Source organism: Copidosoma floridanum, unplaced genomic scaffold, assembly GCF_036245765.1.
Source record: "Copidosoma floridanum isolate Cflo_tuat_1 unplaced genomic scaffold, Cflo_Japanese_pri ptg000017l, whole genome shotgun sequence".
In the NCBI taxonomy this organism is placed as follows: Eukaryota; Metazoa; Arthropoda; class Insecta; order Hymenoptera; family Encyrtidae; genus Copidosoma; species Copidosoma floridanum.
In genome coordinates this window covers 3,037,912-3,057,737 of record NW_028321894.1, presented here as the reverse complement: position 1 = coordinate 3,057,737, position 19,826 = coordinate 3,037,912, and the positions used below count along the sequence as shown (strand labels likewise).

At 32.1% G+C, this 19,826-nt stretch overlaps 1 protein-coding gene across 1 annotated transcript in view; it reads left to right on the top strand.

Moving 5' to 3' along the window:
- The window catches only part of LOC106644845 (uncharacterized), a 2,208,360-nt gene that overhangs the window by 1,828,266 nt on the left and 360,268 nt on the right, over positions 1–19,826 (top strand). The gene's annotated exons all lie outside the window — the stretch shown is intronic.

Genomic DNA, 19,826 nt, shown 5'->3' with positions numbered 1-19,826 from the left:
CCTTTCTTTTCGCTGATTATTAATTCGGGTGACCTGTACTTTCTATTTCCATCAATTTATAATTATTTATTTTAATATTCATTTATTTGTTATATATTATTTTATAATAATTTAAATTTCTTTTTCAATTAGTCTTATGTCTCCTTATTTTATGTTACTAGTATACATATAAAAGGGAACAGAAAAGGAAAAAAAGAAAAAGACGGAACGCCTGGTTAATCTTATAAAATCAATTATTACGTCTGCACTTGATGAGCAGCAGTGGGCTACTTACTAAAACGCCGCGCAAAGAAATGCACCTTGCACAAAGTTTTAGTTAAATCTTCTTCGTCTTACTTGCTATGGGACCGGTACTTGCTCACTTCATGTGTTTAGACTTATTGGCTCGCTTCGGTTGTCACTTGACACTTCCAAGAGCCACGAAGTACACAGTCAGCTTCGTTAGGCGACGATTCTCGTTGAGTATGACTCTGTAAAGAGTCTTAAAATTTTATCATTGGGAATAAAATATAACAGGATGAAATAGAATAAAAATAAAAATTTATTAATTTACGCAAGTCGTCACCTAACAGTTAATGCTGTCATCATCATTATTATTTTACTCATTTTTGTTATCATTGTCATTATTATCGTTAACATCATGATTGTTAATGTTATTGTTATAGTACTAATTATCGTTATCATCATCATCATAATAATCATCATCAATGTCATAAATAATTAATAGTGTCATTGTCAACATAACCCTTATTGTGATCATATTTATTGTTCAATGACCATTGTAAGTCTTATCGTTGTAATAATCCATGTAAATGATCACAATATAAGCCAATCACCATTATCAGCAGTGTTATTATTATAATCATCATTATCATTTATGTTGTGATGATTTTTATTGTTATAGGTAGCACTATAATCAGTGTTACTTTGAATTCTATAACCACTATTAATATTATTGTCATTGTATTTGTTAAAAAAAATCAGTATCATTTAAGTATTATTATTATCAGTATTATAATTAATATTGATAGTACTTATATTATTGTTATTATTATTATTATAATTATTGTCATTATCATTTTCATTGTCATCATATTAACATTACTGTCAAAGTCATTATTGTATATATTAATAATACTTATTATTACTATAACTATTATTATTATTATTATTATTATTGTTATCATTATAACATTAAGAATAATTCGTAATTTACAAACATTATCAGTAAAATAATTCTTTCAATCATGACTTTTATCGTCATTTTCATTGCTAACATCAGAAGTTTTTGATTAGTATCGTCAGTACCATCGTCATCAAAGCTATTTTTATTTTTACTTTTTCTATCATTAGTTTTATTGTTTTTATCATTATTTCTATTATTTTTATTATTACGATCATCATCGTTGTTATTATCAGTATTATTATTATTGTTATTGTCACTATTATCGTCAATATTATGATTATTATTATGACTATTAGAATTATCGTTTTTATAATTATTTTATACAAGAATACTATAATAATAAGAACAATGATTATTATTGTCAAAGTTACCATAATCATTGTTACAAGTGTTATAAACAATATTAAAAATGTTGTTATCATCATTACCATCCTTATAATTATTGTCATTACTATTATAAGCATTATTAACACTATTATTACTATTTTAATATAAATAATTGTTATAACTATTGTTACTATTATTATTTATTTTTTTTCTTTTTCAAGGTTGTCCAGAATGCCTCTATGCACGATAAAAGTGTGAACGAACCTTTCCCTGTGTGGGACTCGTTATAACTACTAAACTGGCTAGACCTTTTTTCTAGGATAACCGGTTTGGAGTCTGCTCTCACATTTACAATTGAAGTCATGGCCACGGGAGCTCAGCCCTTGATACGGTCTTCCTACAGTGATTCGTCACTAACGTATTTTTTAACTTTTGCGTTGTCTATTGTATTTTTTAGTTCCTGTCGTGCATCCAAGCTGCTCTTTTCTGTTAAGATGGAGGGAAGGAGCAAAATAATGAGCAGACGCTCCCCAGCGCGAACCCAAACCCAGCTGGCCCCAACAAAGGCGCAAGGAGCAAACTCACCGCAGCCAGCCCACATTCAAGCACTCACGCAAGCCCTCGTTCTATACACTAACCACCCCGCAGCCATACCCCGGAGGCCTATCCCCGAAAAAAAAAAAAAAAAAAAAAGTTGAGCAGCCAAAGCACAGCACCAAAGAGTATGAGCCAGCAAGCCGTAGCCACTTATCGGCAGAAAGGTAATAGAGCTAAGCGATTAAAGGGAGTTAGCATGCACTTTATCACCAACGCACAACCCCCCATCCCACACATTGACCGCTTCGCAGTCACGCTCCAGCAGCCCCACCCCCAAATCGCCACCACTACTCGCCCGAATACCTCGAGCGTAGCAGCAAAAACACTACTCGATGCCCTCACGATGGCACTGGATCCACGTGCGCACCATCTCCACTCAGTCGTCCAGAACACCGTTCCTCTTTCTTGGCCCGAAGAACTGTATGTATGTATTGGGCTACTGCAGTCCACCTTTCTTCGTTGAATAGCATTTTATCTATGACGTTGTTGGGATTTAAAGTTTCGATTCTCCCTTGCAGCACGTTTTATTTGGCTTGCCACTTGATGCAGTCAAAGAACGAACGTTCTGCGTCATCTTTGTAGTAGCTGCAGTACTTATAAGCAGCCGTCTGTGTTTTTTGCATTTTTCTGAGGTACAAACAGAAATACCTGTGATTTAAGGGTAAAATAGTAATCTACTTTCCCATGTTTTCGCTCAGTGAATTCCTTAACATCTTTTATCAGGCACGCCGTTCATCTACCTCTAGTTTCCTCTTGCCATCTATGTTACCAGCGTTCCCAGGTGATTTTCCGGGAGTTTTTCTTGGTCTTCATTCTCCCTAGATCCTGCTCTGTAAGGTGCTGCTTTTTGCTTTTTTCCTTTGCAAGGAGGTCGATGGGGATTACGCCCCCTATCACTATTATCGTTGTCTCTGAGACTGGGCGATAGGCGCAGGCTATTTTCAAGGCTTTCATTTTTTAAACTTAGCCGATTTTTACCCTCTTATTTTCAACGTTTATCTTATCTTTCCATATCTCAACCTCGTACAAAATAATAGACTCAGCCATATACATAAGGAGCCTGTGTTTTGCAGGCTTTGGACCTCTATTGTTCGGCATGATTTGATTTAATGCCGCTACTCTTGCTGCCGCTTTATCTGCTGCTTGCCTAAGTTGGCTCCAAAACGTGAGCTTTCTATCCAGCGTTACCCCTATGTATTTCACAAAATTCTTTGTCATTACTTCTTCTTCTTGTACATCGAGGGAGATGACGGTACCTATCTCTTTTCTTATCAGTAGTACCATCTCCGTCTTCCCTGCTGCTACTTCGAGTCCGTGGTTCTCCATCTATGGATCCACTCTCTGCATAATCTGGATAGGTCGTATCTAGACAAGTTTCATTGTGCGTTCGACGATCACTACAGCAGCATTGTCCAGATATCGTGCCAAGAACGTCCCCTCTTACATTTCCTGGCGGAGTAGTCCATCGTATGACACGTTCTAAAGATCAAGTCCAAGAATGGATCCCTGAAATGCCCCTGCAGTTATTTTTTTTTTGTTTTACCTTCTGTTGTCGTAAAGGTCAAAAGGCGGTCCTTAAGATAATCTTTCAATACTTTCAAGAGACAGTCTTGTGTTCTGAATGTGTATTTTAGAGCGTGAAGCATATCCTCTCATCTTGCTGAGTTAAGAGCGTTTTTTACATCTAAGGTCACCAGACGAACGAGGGGTCTACCTCCATGGCATACATCTCGAGTGCTTTAAACTACTTTTACAACTACTTCTACTGCCGCTATGGTAGACCTTCCTCTTTTGATTTCGGACTGTCTGTCGGATAAGTCTCCTGCATTTTGTGTGGCCTGTAGAAGACGGGCCTTTTGCAGCTTTTCGTATAATTATTTAGCTGTTCTCAGCATGCATAACGGCCTGAAAAATGATGGGGGGTTAGGTTGCCCCTTGCCTTTATTGATCAATACCAACCATGCGTTTTTACAGGGGGTTGGGAACAACCCCTTTCGCACACATGCATTGTTTAAGTTTAAGAGCAGCTGTAGGTGTTTTGCCACCACTGTCTTAATGATTTCTGCCAGTGTACCATCTCGTCGAAAAGCTTTTACGTTCTTAAGCGATCCAGCTACTAGTTTGAGACATTGGCGCCTCAATTTAGTTTGCCATTCCATCTTTTTTTCTGGGCACAGAGGCCTAACATATGGATTTTAGGAGTTGCATGGTTGCCTCGGTGAGCTTCTGTACTCCTTCTACTGTGTTAAGGTTTCGTTCATCGCTTTAAATAGCAGTGATGCCATCCTCGACTTTTTCCACTAGTCGTTCTGTGTCTAGCTTTTTAACATTCCATCCTGTTTTTCGTGCGATACCTCTTCTGCATATTGTATCGGTGATTTCGAAGACGATATATTGGTGATGGCCACCATTTTCATATTTAATTACCTGCCATTCGTTTACTTTTTAGGCCATGCTCTCTTAAGCCAGTGTAATCTCTGGAATTGATTCGCTAAGTCCTGGCCTTCGGAAAGCCGTGGTCCTTCCTTCGTTCACAACGACCAGTCTTAGTCTTGCCACCATATCTAGGACTGCCCGGCCCTTAAAATTTGCTGTAGGCATTCCCCATTCTACTGCTCTTGCATTGAAGTCTCCAGCGACCAATAGGTCGCCTTCCATGCCATCCCTGATGGTATCTTCGATGTTATTTATTCTTCTTCTGTATTCTTTACTAGTGTTTGGTGAAAAGTATCAGCTAACATACGCAATGCCTTTACTTTTCAACCAGACAAAATGTCTTTTCGATCCACTTGCATCTTGGCGGATTTTGTCTGGTCTAGGAACTGAAATGGCCAACATATTTGTTGCATTGCTGAGCCACTTACGTAGCCTATAGTTTCTGTACTGATCGCTCATAAGCGCTAGGTAAACCCTTCTTTCACATACTATTTGTGGCAGAAGGGCTTCTGCGTCAATTGCCCCGTTTATGTTTCCTTAGAGAACTCTGGGCATTATGTCGGGTTTTTTTTTCTTCTGTCCAGGACCTGTTTGAAGGCCCTGCACACTTCAGATCCAGGTACATGATTCGTGCATTTTTCTCTATGCGCGGATTCACTGCATAAAACACATCGTGGTTTGACCTTGCAGTCCTTGACGCTGTATTTATCGTTCCCGCATCTCCAGCAGAGGCCTGATCGGTCCAAGCCTCTATAGTCGTATCTTGTGTGCCTACATTCCAGGCACCTGTAGCATCGCTGTACGATGATCCTGCGCCTTAGTCGGCATTGGATCCATTCAACTGCTATCGTCCCTTTCCTCAAAAGGGACAAAGCACCAGTCTCGTCCATTTTGGCCAACGCCATTCTTTCCTGCTATCTATTTGGTGGCAGCATAGCCACTTTAATTTCACTGGGATCTTCTCTGGTCTTAGCAGCCTCTTGGACGGCTGCTATAACTTTATCTTTATCGGCGACTGCCTCTAAGTCCAGTACCTCCAACCTAACTCTAGGCTTCCTTGATTGTTCCTGTCCTGCGGTACCGATAGTCAGTGAGATGGCCCACTTCAACTTCTCCTTGTCATTGGTGCTTCTGGCGAGCTCCACTGGAATACAACCAGCCTTTGTGCTGCGTATTCGGGTAACTTCCGGGCCACATTCTCTCGGGTCGACTGCGTCACGGAATGCTCTTAGTACTTCCGCGTATAACTTTCTTTCTGCTGGTTTAACGACGGCCTTGCTTCTTTCTTTTGCCTTTCTCTGCTCCTATATTTCCTTTCTGGCTTACTTTTGTTCGGAGTTGAAGTGCTACCTACTGGCTTCTTTCTAGCAGCGACTTGCTCCTTACGGTTCGCAAGTGTCTGCTTTTGTTTGTTCACGACGTTCCTTCACAGCTCGTCTTCGTCGTCGTTCTTCCTTTTTTTAAATTCGCTCCGATTCTTGGTAGCGCCATCGTCTTAACCTCTGTTATTTGAATGCTGTCTGATCACACGAGCTGGCAGAGATGTCCTCAATACTAACATCTCCTCTACAGTCTTCCAGTGGTGGCCTTTAAGGTCCTTCAAGAGCCCACATATTTTTTCCAGGTGAACTCTGGCTTCCTTGACTGTGCCGCTGACGTTTGGCTGCCTGTCAATTGCTTTGTTATTACTTTTTAGGACGTCTGTCATCCTACCTAGTGCTTTTTTCTTCTTCTTTTCTGTGTCACTCATGGTTTTTCGTCAGTGAACGAACTAATGTTGATTCAGCCAGTGCCAGCTGATGTTCATTCTGGCTATTCTGGTCTGTATTCTGTTGTTCGTCATTACGATCGTTTAACTAACCTCCAGTTGTCATATGCATTTAGATGTGAGAAAGCATAGCACTTTTATGCTGGACGCCTTTGTGGCCTCCCCCAGAATCCGTGAGGCCAACACCAGTCACCCGGGCTTTTTCCAGGTCGAAGCTGGCATCGAATCACCTCTGAGAGATTACCGTCTGGGATACATTGTTTTCATTAGCGTCAACCATGTTGGTTCTCATTCGGGAACAAACCCTATATTTTTTTACAAGGTTTTCTTCTCAGCGTTTTGGTCAACGGGAACTATTTCATTCCGTTCTAACCACCCACGGGTACAAGCTCTGACCACCACAGCGCCTCAGAGCCATACACCCGCGGAAAGCTTGCCTCAATCTGCCACCCGGAGAGTACGCGCCCCATAGGCTGACTATCTTAGCCCGGGGCTGATTATTGTTATCATTACTATCACAGTTATTATCATTAGAAATATTATTATTATTCATTTGTTCTAAGTATTTAGATTATTATGATGTGATTAAAATAATCACCATCAGTGTCCTTATCAGCAATGTTATTAACCGTGATTAATGATTACCGTTGTTTCCATCATTATTATTGTCCTTTTTTCCAATGATGACGTTATTGTCATTATAATTGTTACTAACATTGTTATAGACAACGTTCTTGCCATAATTAGTGTCATCCACATTATTTCTTTCATTACTATCGCTCTGTGTATTATAATTTTCGTTATCTTTATTATAATTACTATTATAATTAACATTATCCTTATCATTACGTTCATTATAATCATAATTCTTATGGTCATTATTATTATCGTCATTATCATTCTCTTTATTATAATAATTATTATCATTATAATCATACTAACTTTTATTAGTATCAGTATCACTATTATCGGCATTAACATTAATTTCATCATTATCAACATTAGTTTTATAATCAATGTCTTAATTGCTATAAATTTTACCATCGTAATTATCATTAATATTATTATCATCATCATGATCATCATCATGTTTTATAGTATTATCATCATTATTACGATGATTACTGTTTCTATTGTTATTATTCCTATCGCCATCAGCATCATCATTACCATTATCATTATTATACTCTTTCGATTATCGTCGAAATTCTCATCTTACTTAACATGAACATCATCGATGACAATGTTGTTTCCAGCTTCGTTAATATCGTTATCATTACGTATTTTATCATTATTCTTAGTGTCGTTATTAATATCATGATAATTTTTATTATTAACATAATTATTGTTATCTTTATCACTATGATTATTATCATAATTATAAACGTTATCGTTAATACCGTCATTGTCAGCATTTTAATTATTGATGTATATATCCATCATTTTTGCCATTCTTATCTTTATTATTAGTATTATAAGCATTATTATTATTAAAATCATAATTGTCATGGTTATTATTATTGTTAATATCATTATTATTAAAATCTTTTTAAGCATAACTATCATTACGATATAAATATCGTTATCATTATCATTTTTACTGCCACTATCATCGTTATCATTATTATCAATAGTATTATGCTTACTATTGCCATTGTTATTGTTATTTTCTTCGTTGATATTATCTCTATTTTTATCACCATCGTCGTTGTCATCTTATTTTTTATTTACATTCTCATTAATACCATTGTCACTATCATCAACGTCATCATTATCATTACTTAAATCATAATTTTTTTTTTATCTCTATCGTTTTTATCATTATTTTATTAGTTATTATTGTTATCATTATTATTCATGCTAATGTAGTTCTTATTATTAATTTAATTATTCTCGTTGTTATTATTACTGCCGTTATTTTAACTATAATTTTTATCCTTAACACCATTGCAATTATTATTATTATTTTTACTATTTTAACTTCAATTATTATCATTATTATTATATAAAGTAATATTTATACTCATATTATGAACATAATTATAATTATTATCATAATGCTAACAATCGTCTCCACTATTACTGTCATTATTATTACTTTTGTCGTCATTACTGCCATCATTATTATCAATATCCATGTTTGTATGGATATAATTATAATTAACATAATTACAAATATGACGTTATCTATCATTTTAATAATTGTCATTATCATTCTTATAATTGTTATTAACATTGTTTTATTATTATCATTATCATCATCATTATCATCATAAATATTATGATTATCATCATCATTATTATAACTATGATCTTAATAGTTGTTATCGTCATTTTCATTGTTATTATTAGTATCGTTTTAATAATTATTAACATTCTTATAATTTTAGCTATCATCTCTTTTATCATTATTATCTAATACTTCTCTACTTTTATAATCATCAACACCATTATCATTATTTTTATTATTATGATCAATACTATTATTACCATGAGCATAGACATAGTTATTGTCATTGTCATTATCTTTATTATCTCTTCAACTATTGCCATCTTTATTATAATAGTTATTTTAATTGTGATGAACATTATTAGCATTATTATTGACATTGTTGTTTTTATCGTAACGGTTATTATTATTATTACCTTTTTTGCCATCCTTATCATTACTATTACCATGATGACCACTATTATTCTTTTCATCATTATTTCAATTATTATTATCAATATTATTAGTATAATGACTATTATTAGTATAATTGTCATCATTATCCTTATCAACAATATCATTATTTTTTTTGTAATAATCATTATTTTTATCATTAGTACTATTATCTTCAAAACTGTCATCATCATAATAACTATTATTTTCAATATTATTAACATTATTGTTATAATAATTATAATTAACACTGCTGTGATTGTCATATAATTATTCAAATCTTTAACATTATAATTATTATTTCTATTTTTATTTTTAAAATTTACGTTATAATCATCATTATAATTTTGATTTTTAATATAATTTATATTATTGTTATCATAACAATAAGCATTCTTATAATTACCACCATCATTATCATCATAATGATTAACATTTTTATCATAATTGTTATTGTTATTAGCATTATAATCGTCACTATTATCATAATTGTCACTATTATAATTACACTTACTCTTGATGTTATCGTCATCGTAAAAGTTATCATCATAAACATTAGCACAAAAATTGGTATTGCCACTATTATTATTATTATTATCATGTTTATTATGTTTATACTCTTGTTAATTAATATCATTATTATTATCTGTATTATTATTATTATCATAATTATCGATATCACGATCATTTAAACCAGTTTCATCATCACTATTATACCAATCATTCTTTTTGTCGTGAATATTGTTGTCATTATTACAATCATTATTTAAAAAATATATGCTGTTATTATATTACATTATAGTATTATTAGCACTGTTATTGTTATTAGTATAAGAAAAACTCAATACATTGCTTTTTTTAATTAAAATATAGTGACTCATATTATTAAAATTATTGTTTTTATTTTCTTTACCGTCAGTATTGTAATTTCGAATTCCTTTTTATTTCAATTATAATGATTATTTTTATTTTAATTAGTATATTAGAATATAAGAGATAGTCTAATACATTAATGGGTTAGTACTACTTACAATAATGATAACTTATTAATAAATTACATAATCTTTAATATATTGATATAATGTATAAGCGTGCATGAACTAAAAAAATGCCAATCACATGAAGTGTAGCGATTGAGAAAAAGTGTCGCTAAGACTTTGATAGCAAAATTGGTAACGCGCTTTTCTTGCAAAAAACAGTTCTTGGTTTCAATCCTGGTGGAGGTAGCTTATTTTCCTAAATCCTTACGTATAACAATTATCTACAAATCCGTAGTTTTAATCTAAAAAATCCAAGTTGCCTTAGCAATCTGGTACTAGTGGATGAGAAATAACAAAAAACTTAATTATTTAGATGATTATTATTATTGTTCTTAGTTGGATAATGATTGTTTTAACCATCATCATTGCAGTCATATTCAATATCAGTATTTTCTTTATTATCATGATTGTTTTCAGCTTCTTTACCATTTCTTTTAATTATCATTTTTGTTCTTATTATTATGTGTTCTATCACTATTATCATAATCATTGTCACTATCATCATAACTAGTATTATCGTCATCGTCATTATTAAAATTGTAGTTATCACTTTCAATGTCATCATCATTTTAACATCATTGTCATTATCATCTTTATCGTCAACGTTATTAACATCGTCATCGTCATCGTCATCGTTAATGCCATTTCTTCAATTGTCTTCGGCTATCCAATACTTTTTTTACTATTATTTTAATTGTTGTCATTATAATTTATATTACTACCATAACTTTTATCACCAATAACATTTCTATTGCTATCATTACTATTATTATCTTTATTGTCACTATTATCACCATTAATAATTTTTTTTTATTATTATAATCGTTATTATCGTTGTAAAAGTAGTAACTCATATTGTCATCATAATTATCCATATCATTTTTATTATTAACATGATTATTCCCATTCTTTTGAGTATTCCTAGCACCCTTATAATCATTTTTTTTTTTTTGAAATCATACTGACTGTCAGTTTTGATCATAGTATGTTTATTCATATTCCTTTTATTATTTAATTAGCATCTTTATGGTTATTTTTGTTGTTTTTTTTTTGACTCTTGTTATTATTATCATTATTTTCATGATTATCATCATTTTTATCATTATCGCCATCATTGCTATTATCAACATCATCAATTTTATCATTATTATTATTATTGTTATTGACGTTATTACCACTCTTGTTATTATTATTTTTGTCTTAATCCTTAATAACTTCTTTATCTATATTATTATTATTATTGTCATCGTTATATTCACCACCATTATTCATTCAATTATTACTGTTGTAACCATCATCATCCTCATAATTCTTAGCATCCTAATTATTATTATTTTTTTTGACATCATCATTATTGTTATCAAAGCATCACATCATACGTCATAAGCGTAGTAGTATTCAACTCAAATTTTAGTTGTAATCGTTTTCTCATACAGTGCAGACTTTGAGTTTAAAGAGCAAACTTTAAAATTACAACTTTGTTATTTTTACGCTATTGTAAAACAAGAAAAGCAATCGAATCAAAACGACGAACTACTGCCTGACAATACACACGCCATATTTTGCGGTCAATCAAATTGTGATAAAATTAATAGCTTATAAGCTTCAATCATGCATCTGGATGGAATTAAGTTTAAGAATGTGTTTTGGAAGTCACTGCATCAGGCAGAGAACAAATTCCTTAAATAATTATTGGAGGCTTTATTTATAAAAAGTGTCAAATACTTACCTCTTAGTAAATATAATACAGTAGTCTTACCAGATGATGCTTCACCTAATTCTGAAATTCGATTTTTGATGATATAGCTGGCTAAAAACAAGATAATGTAAACTATATGATAGTGAAAAAGCCTATTTCTGCATGTGTGGACACAAGAATGTGAACTGCTTTTATTTTTGTAAGGCATACGTTTAAGTGCTAAGGCATCGTGTTAGGTATAATCTGAATTTTTCAGTTTTATTCTGTCAAGACGAAGTTATTTAAAAGCATGTGTATAATGATCATGTTAGCTTAGACATGTCGTACATTTAACTTAGAAATTTATACTCCAGCTGTTAAAATAATGATAAACATGGCTTTGCTGTTATAATCAAAGATAAACCAATGGACAGTGGACAATACACTAAAGGTTGTCATAATTTTGCCATACATTGAGAGCACACCATGGGCAATATTTACAGCCTGTCATGAGACATTAAAGCATTATTATTTATAAATAAAAAAAAGACCTTCGACTTTAGTAACTGGAGTCAAGAAAAGCTGTTAAAAGAAAGAACAGACTGAAAAAGTTTGAGAAAAATAAGGCAGGAAAATCTTTTGAGAAACTTCCAAACCAGTTACAGATCACCTCGTAAAATCGTCTACCGAAACAAAAGAACAAAAGTATTAAGGTAATAATTCTGTGACTCAAAATAAATTTTAGAGTAAAAATATTAAAGGTAATAAAGTCGATAAAGTGCATTAACAACAAAACAGAAAATTATCAAGTGAAGGTAATATCACCTTCAAGTTTGCCGTTAGTGAAAGTAACGATTATGACAATGATATAAATGATACAATTTGCAATTAATATTGTGATGATGCTTAAATTAGTAAGAATTTATTAAATAGAGTTTATTTGCAAATAATTAATTGAAATCAGAGAGATTTAATAGATTTTAAGTATTGACTACGAAAAGAAAAAGAAGAGTACAGGCTAGGTAGTTCACGAATAGACTTTAAAAACAAACATAAAAAAATTAATAGTTTAAATTATACAATAAGTATTAGATTAAAAAAATAACTTGCCAAAAAACATTCTAACCAATTTTTGATAACACAGGATAGTTTTGAAAACTGTTATAAAATATTAAACACTTAAATGTTTATAAGGAAGGGTTTAAAGAAAATGGAGCTATACTTAATTAAAATAACAATAAAGTTCATAAAATTATTGATCCAATGTTCGATCTCCTTGTTAGTAAAAATGGTGGATTGTTGCTACCTTGTTTTTAGTCAGCTTTATTACTGCAGTAAATAGGATATATACACTGGGACCATCCTGATGAACTAGCAGACAGTCTACGATTACTGACAGCTGAAAAGTCAGCAGGAATTACAAGTCATGACAATAAAATTCTATGAGTAATTGGAGATAACAACTAGACCCTGCACATTATCATACAGCATTAAATCTTACTTAAGAGGCAATATACAAGGGTAACTTATATTACTAATCGAAAAAAAAGATAATATAAAATATAAATGTATGTACGATATCTATGTAACAGGTGACATTGGAACTATTAACTGACATCAACATGCTTATATTTGTTGAGCGAGAGAATTAGTTAGTTATAGCATTCGATATGGAAAAGCAAATAATTCGTACATGAAAGAAGGCTATCAACCTAGTGAAAACAGGTAAGTAATTATGTATTACGACTTCATCAAACTATACAGTTAGGCTATGAGATAATTTTTACCTCAATATAAATTTTGATGAATGAAAAATATCAATGAGTAAGATATTTCTACTATATATGTTGATGCTGAAATTGGCTACATCCTTGAAGTAAACATGGTACAAAACGTCAAAATGCCCAAAATCAATTAAAAAAAATGTTATTCTATTTAATAATGCAGTTTATAGGGAAACAATGGAGAACCAGTGAAAACAAGGTAATGTAAAGTTTATTAATTATTGGAAAGGTCGGTATAAAGCTAAGGGGTACTTAGCATATTCTAGTTTCCATGGTTGCGATATTTTTGATGAATAACTCGTAGCCATACAGTTATTGCGTAATAAAATTTATATAAGAAACGTAAAATGTGTTGAACTAAGCATTTTGAATTGGTCGAAAACAGTCATACATAGATTTTACTATGATCTTATCAAAAGTTGTGTAGGAGATCACTCCAAACTTTTTTTTACTGATACAGATAGTCTCATGTATAAAGTGTCGAATATTATCATTTATAAATTGATGCAAAAAAATGTTTGAGAATTCGACACATGAGATTCTGCAAGAGACAGTGACTTTAACATGCCTTTACAGAATAATAAAATTGTTAGTCTAATGAAAGACGAATGCAATAGACAAATTATTTTGAAATTTGTTAAGCTTCGTAGAAAAATGTGTGCAATAGCATACATCATCAAAAACCTGTGAAAAAACCAAAGAGTCAAGAACTTTGTGGTCAACGATACAATGTGTATTGATGACTATATAAGGTGTTTGCCAAAAAATAGAAGCGCCTCCTCAGAGTAGAGAAATATCAGGTCACGACTTTATAAAATTTTTGCTGAAAAAAAAAGTTAAAATTGCGCTTAGGGTGCCAGATGACAAACGCTATCTACAAACCAACTGAATAACACTCTCCTTTGGGGACATTTTAGAGTAGTGGAGCATAAATATAACGAAAAAGAAGAAAAAACTCTTAATCACAGTCAATCCTAACAGTCACATATAATAGTTAATCTATCCAACTTGGAGGTGGTAGGAGAAGAAGTGGAGCCACAGTCACTACCATTAGTGGTAAGAGAGGAGGGAAACCTATATAAGGAGCTGTCGCGAGCTTCAGAGCTTTCTCAACGTTTGAAACGTCTTAAGCACAGGCTGCTTAGCAACAGCAGGGTCTTATCAACTATAAGCAAGCAAGTATGATTGAGAACTAACCACAATCAAGCATCACGGGCTACTAACATCAAGGAAGCATTATCGATTGTCAACAGCAAGCTCAAAAAAGAAAACAGGAGAACTCAAACGACTTTAAATAAAGTAATAAGAAAGAAAATTCAAAGTTTTATTATATTTAAAAGTATTATTGATATTTTTTTTTTGACATAATTTCTGGAAAAAGAAAAAAGTTTTTTTTTTGTATTATTACAGATGGATCTAGCAACTTTGAACAAACTTGCAAACAGTGAGTTTTTGCCCACCAGAAAAGAGCTTCAAATAGTTCAAAGGCATCGACACATATTAAGAAAGCTAAAGAAAGTAAATACTAAACATGGGCCAAAAATTGTAGCTAAATTGACCGAAGAATTCTAAATTTTACTTCTTAATAAAATATGAAACGCTCTGTATGGAAATAATTATCAATTTAACGAAATGTTCGATGTATTAAAGAAATTTTTGCTCAGTGTAACGTATAATAAATATCATAACTTGACATTTTTTTTAGAAAGTCTTAAACTTTAAGAATAAATTTAATAAATAAAACTTTTTCTTTAAACATCTTGTGTATATTTTTTTTTTAACTCTTGATTTTTATTATAAATACGTTACATTTTGTATTAGAAAATCTTTCTGATAATGTCAAATTTTTGATAATGTTTAAATAATACTTCAAATACAAAAAAAATGTAGATCGTAAAGATAATTTTTTTTTTTTCTTTAATAAGTTATTTTTGTTTATTCAACGGTTATGTATTTAATAAAACCTAAATTACGTAACGAAAACTTGATTTCTTCGTTTTCGAATTATTTTTCTACAAGGTCAACATAAGGACGATCTGTTTTTTACAGTTCCTGCTTATAGAAACCTCAAGGGATGGGTTGATAATGATTATCCTCAAGATAATGCGTCATTGGATTTGTTGCTGCCACATGAGTAATTGTGAATATTTCTGTTGACCAGTTAGGTGTATAATTTTTCTCAAATAAATTTTAGGCCTTGCGTATGCAAACTTTATCAGCTTTTTTAAGCTTTTACATCGGTTTGCTGCAACCTTTAAATCTCTTTTCAAACTTACTTAGTACTTGGACTTTATTCTGAGAATTTACATCTTTTGGTTCCATATCGATTGCTCGATATTTTCTTTTGTTATACCATTTTAATAATGTCTTCAAAAGAGGCAACCATTGATTATTGCCTTGTTAGCGGAATTTTCTCCAAATTAGGTCTTTTAAGGTACGATTAAATCACTTGCATATAGATGCTTTAAGATTACTACAAGCTTACAACAAACAAGTAAGAGCTTATTTCATATTTTATAATCAATTTTTTTAAATTTTACTAGTAGAACTCTTTGCCACAATTGATTTGAAAATTCACTGGTATTCTGCCTTCTTTAAACATATACTGCATCGATGCTGACACTTCTTCACTATTTCTTTTTTTTTATTGATAAAGCCTATACGTACTTGTAGAAAACGTCTATTACAGTAAGCATATACTGATACCCTTAGTTTTTACGATTGTAAGGTTGCATCTCAACAAGGTCTGCTTGCCAAGTCTCGTCTAAGCAACGTATGTAGTATTTTCGGTGCGAATAATTACGTCTTGCTTCCTTATAGAGTTTCTGAACAATTTGCTCTTGTATTAAATGTCTATGTTGATGTTTGCTTGATTGGCTTAAATGAATGGAAATTGGTTTCGTAAGTTGTACAGAAAAATTCCAAAGGTATCGACTTTTTTTAAATACATTTTTCATTATGTAAATCAAGTAAGCATTATTTATTCCATCTTGAGGCTGTTATCGTGCTTCAACGTTGAAAAGTCCTTTATTATCGAAATCATGCTGCCGATCTGTTATAAGTTTGTATCCAATACCAAGAGAACCTTGGCTACCGCCTTTGATTCTACCTAGTATTAGACCAAATACGTTGACACTCGTTTTAATACGAAAGCAATAATTACAAACATTAATATGTATACTGAATGTATCATACTAAGTATAATACTCTTCTTCTTAAATGTTTAACTAATTTTTTTATTAAGCTCTGTACATTCTGGTGACTTCCGTAAGAAATAATTTCTTATTTTTGGCAGCCCCACCTCAATTGAGTGTACTATAGCAAATAAGTTAACCGTGTTTTGCGAGAAAATATCTTTTTTCGATACTTGAATCTGTTAGAGAAGCAAACATGCCTTGTCAGATTCCTGCTGCTGCTATTATACAAAATAAAAGAGCGGCATTAGGAACGACATGCTGCTGAGGCTTCTAGCCACAAAATCCAAACTAAGTAACCTAGGAGCCATGTATTCTTGTCCTGCTCAGTGACAAATAAAGTCACGTATACCACCTCCTTATCTATATGGTTCTGGTCCTCTGCGTTTGCACACACCACCCCTTAGCTTCTAAGCCATGCGTATTAGCAGTACGTTTGTGCACACTATCTACTTATCTTTCTAGTCCTGCTAGGTGACAGTGTGTTTTTACTAACTACGTGTTCTTGTTATCCTGATCCTGCTAGGCTGTCATGCATTCGTACACGATGTCTCTCTGTTGTCTTGGTCTTGATAAGCGGTAGTGTACTTATCCACGTCTTTTCTTCATATCTTTCTAATATTTTTAAGGAACAATGTGTTTGTGTATGTTGTGGTTTACGTCCTTTTACAAAGTGTATACTTACAGTTAAACTTTGTCTGTGCACACCACGTTATTTTTTTCTTATTTTGAAGAATTATAACAGCAGAATTAGTATGCGAATAACATTTTTTTTATTTCTGCTATGTTTACGTATATTATTATGTTTTACATCTTCTAGGTTTTCTATTTCCACAACTGTAACATATAAACTTTTTGCTTATATAATTTTGGTATATTTTTTTATAGTCTTTTCACCAAAGTCTTAACTTTTAATAATGACACAACCGTTTCATATTAATACCATTTTTTTGGGACAAATAATATTAACTTATATATTAACCCGTTGAGGAACTGTGTACATTTAACAACCATGTTGAAAATAAGATTTTTGATTAAGAGTAACTCGACTAGTTGTTACCTTGAGTACGAGCGTTTTTTATTCCAGTATCTACTAGATAAGATAATTATAAAAATTTTATAAGAACTTTTTTTTGGCTTGTAAACATTGAGCTGGTATAAGATTCGCTTTTGAATATGATAGTGGAAATAAAACACGTCAGAAAGGGCTGGTTTTGTTACATATTTGAAATAAGACATTAAATGTTAACTGTTACGTTTACTACCATTTAGAGTTTAAATTGTTTGACCATTTGGACATACTGCATATTTTTATCCAGTTACTTACTTATTATTAATAGTACGAGCCTCAGGTTTGTATCGGCAAAGATGTTCCAAACTGATCAAACGTATATTTTTCTGAAAAATATGTAAAAATTTTATGACTTCTGTCTATGGTAAAATAATGGAAAAGTGTTAAAATAGAAATAACAAGTATTGTTAAATGGTAAAAATATCGTTTTCTTTTGTAACAGAAATCGTTTAGTATTCAAAAACCTACTATGGTTGAGAGTCTCAATTTTTGGTATAACAAAATTTAATTTTTAAGTTACGATTTCGTTAATATTCTTAGTTCTCTTGGCAAAACTAGTTTTTTCCACTTTATTGTAGTGCTTAAACACAGGATTGTCATTGTGGTGCTAAAACACAGGAAGAAGCAGGATTGAGATAAGAACTTAAATTTCAGTATGCTATACTATGTATGCTTCCGTGATTTTTAGTCTCGGTATTCCTTCAAGTGTAAGGTGTTAGGCTTTTTCTCAAATTTTTCTGAATTGAAGCGATAAACAATGTCAGCATTTTTTGATCCTAAATCTTAATGCGAGTGGTTTCAAAAAACATTTTTTACTCAGTGTTTTTACAAGCATGCAATGCAGTCATTGTATTTTTAACTAACACTGTCCTCAATATGTTATCACTGAAGATTTTACTAACCAACTTTCAACGTCTTTTGCCTTTTTTTTCAAGCTACACCTAATAAAAAGTCACATTTGTTATCAGTCACAGCTTAATCGTCAACCTTGAATACATTCATACGGAAAAGAAACATCTCAGAAAAAAGGGTCGAGAAATCGGTAGCAATAAGTCTTTTATGCGTGAGGCAGTATGAATAGTCATGACCCTATATCTTTTAAGATAGTAAATTAGACTGATTCAAGTAGAAATCTACAGACGTTTAAAAGTATTTAACAATGGACGATAGAAATTTGCAGAGTACGAAGAATCATAGATCCTAATACTTACAAGGATCATATTCTTGAGTTTAAAGAGGGACGAAAACAGGGCGCAAACGCAACAATATAGTACCGTTCTAATTTAGTTAAAAAAAAAAACAAAAAAAATTGTTTTAGCAACACCTCATGATCCTTCGCTGGTAAGCACCTTCAGCGCCCTCCCTTCTCTAGCTCTCTACGTACCTGCATCTAGCTGAGGCAGCTTTTGTCAATGCATGAGCCAGAGCTCTGCTGTAGTCCGACAGCAGCAGTCTGCAACAATACTTCGGCACCAACCCTCATGTCAAAGATCATGTCTAGTTGTGCCTACATCTCTATCTTGATACGTATGTATGCAGTCTCTTGTACTTTTACTGCTATTATTTAGTTTAATAAAAGCGAGCTCAAAATTGCTTTATAATTCAATAAAGCAATTTAAAACAAATACAATATTTGGTATCTTCTACCAATTTTGTTGTAAACAGCATCGATACTCATTGACGTCTGTTAAGTAGTTTGTTATATTTTATGCATACTATTTAGCACAAGTAAGTGTAATATGTCATAGAAAAAAGTAGTTGTATAAATACAGGACATGATAGTTATTATAATTTACCTAATTTCGTAAGTAAATTGTAAGATACTGTAAGATATAAATGTAGAGTGCCGATGACAGAAAATTTGTCAATTAATACTGTGAAATGCGAGTATTTGTTTTAAGAACATGAACGTTTTTTTTTAATAGCATTGCATCATTTTATGTTATTACACTTGTAGAAGCTTTTTATTTCAAAGGAAAAGTTCAAACCTTAGATATTTGTGACCTTTAATTTACACTTCATTCTTATTAATTTTATTTATTTAGACATCATTAGAAGGTGGAGTTACACAAAAAGCTTTCT